At 39.1% G+C, this 2,581-nt stretch overlaps 1 pseudogene; it reads left to right on the top strand.

The window, feature by feature from the left end:
- The window catches only part of LOC108748066, a 51,557-nt pseudogene extending 50,054 nt beyond the window's left edge, over positions 1 to 1,503 (top strand).
- Positions 1,504 to 2,581: the final 1,078 nt, after the last annotated feature.

The raw sequence follows: 2,581 nt of genomic DNA, 5'->3' as shown, positions 1-2,581 counted from the left end.
TTATCTTTTTAAAAAAAAAAAAAAAAAAAAAAAAAAAGTGAAAGACGTCCATCGCTAATGTTGTAGAAATTAAAAAAAGGAAACGGTATTTTACAGACACGTACGCAGAGATATATTCATATTCACGTCGAGGTTGAATCCCTTTCCAGGAATGACGAATAATGATCGCACGTCCTTATGAGGAAGATAATTCCAGAGGATCGAGAATTATGGCGAAATAAAACGGTACGGAGATTCGCATCCCGCCCCTGTGTCGCGCGTACAGTACACACACGTCCGTCGATAAATTCGTATTAATTCGGATAAGAATGAAGCTGGCCGTCCCAAGCGATTTATCCATAAGCGCTTACTCGCTCGCTCGCTCGTTCGCGCGATCCGTCGGAGAGTGGGAGGATAAGGTGGACCGTAATCTACGCCTTCGCTGCGCGAAATCGTTTCTCGATGTTACGTCTCGTTCTTCCTACGAAAGTACCTTGACTTGAAGGTGAAACGATCGGTCGCGAACATATGCGAATTTCGTGCTATCATCCACGCTCACCGCGGATCATTATTGCTCGTTAGCCCTTTTTCTCCCTTTTTGGATACTACGCTTCCGCTTCCACTTCGACGTGGATACGGTCTCCCCTTTGTTCTACTGTGTACGACACCCTTTCCTCTCCTTTCGTATCTCAGCGCACAAATTCTCATCGGTTTTTCTTCGACTCTGACTGGAGCGGGAAGAAAAAGGGTGTATGCGCGAGTAAAGGGACGACTGATTCGAAGCGGAAAGTGAGTTTCCACGAGAGTCCACGTTTCTCTCTCTGCTACCCTTTTTTTTCTTCCTTTTTCACGCGCGTGCGAAAGTGCGGTGCCATAGGCGCAGCATGTTTCTCAACCTTTGTATTCGATTCTATAAATATCCGAGAGATATTATTCCTTTTTATAGTTGGTTGTCTGTATAAATTTGTGTGTGTGTTTTTTTTTAGCCAGTACTCTGAATACTTTGTATTTAATTTCATTACTTATTTCTCATCGGTTACTATTTATCATGCGTATATTTTATTATATTATTTTATATTTTGTTTGGCCTTACAATATTTATTCTAACTTAAAATTAGACATTTTTACGTACATTGCTTCTTTATACATCATTATGTCTCCTTTATGTATGTATCTTTAGTTTTTTACCTTTATTTTTCCTAGATGTACACATATTTAGAGGTATCGAAAATAAAGTACGCCTATGAAGCGGAAACGCACGTGTACATTTCCAGGCGTACCGGAGGCCGGCACTCAGCCTTCGGGATAAGTTCGTTAGGGACTACCCGCCGCTGTCTTCTCCAAGACATTCCCGAAGGACGGAGGGTCCTTCGGAACTTCGCAAGACCTCGCGGCCCCGAACTCCGCGTTTCTCTTCTTGACTGCCTGTCGTCTAATTTCTAGGCTTCGACGGCCGTTTAATTTAGAAAATTTACGAGCTTCTTCTTGCACGTTAAGGATGTGGTGTGGAGTAATGAGGCATGATTAATGCGACTTCAACGCGTCAAACACATAGATGTTAATGTAGAAATTGTTAATTACTATGTTAGCCATTAATGATTTAAATTGCTATTGTTTATCTCATTTTAGATAGTCACATGGACGTTAGATTTATTTTATGTAATTTAAAAATTGGATTCTATATTCTTTACACTTTTTTATTTTAACAAAGCTTTAAATCTTTCGAGATTTTTCATGTGGTAAATCGATGAATCTTAAGCACAAATGTTGCATGTACCTATATTTTTTGTCAGGTCTAGATTTGTCTGCTATCTTGAAAAGGATTAATTCTTTCTTTCCATTTTAATGATGAGATACGTTTGAAGACGAGAGATAAATAAAGCAAACCTAATTTCGATCTCACATGCCAGTTGAATTTTTTTCTAAAATTTGAATTTAATCATCGTAAATTCAAATGATTTTGATTAGGTAGAATTTGACTTAATTAATTAATAACTTAATTTTTTTAAAAAATTACACAATGTCATGGTTTATTTTAAGCTATAATTAAATTATCTTTAAATTAATATAATCAACAAACGTTGATTACCTTAATCATAAACGAATTCCTCTCAATACTTTTCCCTCTTATCCTAGTCAAGCGAAAGCGTATTTTCTTTTTTTCTTCTACAAAGGGTAGGCCAAACGAATTAATTTAGGTGCGCTTGAGCGTTTCGAGAGAAAATACAGCTCTCGATCGACACGCGATGAGCATCGATGCGGCGGGGATGAATCGACACTTAGATTACTCGCATCTTACCTTTTTGCTAAACTATTATCTTTTTCTCTTTTTCTATCTCCTCCTCTCTCTCTGCTCTTCTCGATACAGCCTTCCGCAGGGACGACGACTCGTCGGGCAAAAAACGTGGCCGATCAAGCGACCAGCGTCGACTGGTCTGGAACAACTTTGCTCCTGAGATCGCTCGACTTCAAGAATTCCGATTCCCAGGATCGTCGTGTCCAGGAAATAAGCGTTAAATCAATCGCAACGCCGTGACCGATGGGAACAATTTCTAAATTCACTAAATAACTCTGAGATCATCCATGACTATAATTTAGATCG

This window comes from Trachymyrmex septentrionalis, unplaced genomic scaffold (genome assembly GCF_001594115.1).
Source record: "Trachymyrmex septentrionalis isolate Tsep2-gDNA-1 unplaced genomic scaffold, Tsep1.0 scaffold21, whole genome shotgun sequence".
NCBI lineage: Eukaryota > Metazoa > Arthropoda > Insecta > Hymenoptera > Formicidae > Trachymyrmex > Trachymyrmex septentrionalis.
The sequence above is the reverse complement of the archived record's forward strand: the minus strand, read 5'-3'. Positions and strand labels throughout refer to the sequence as shown.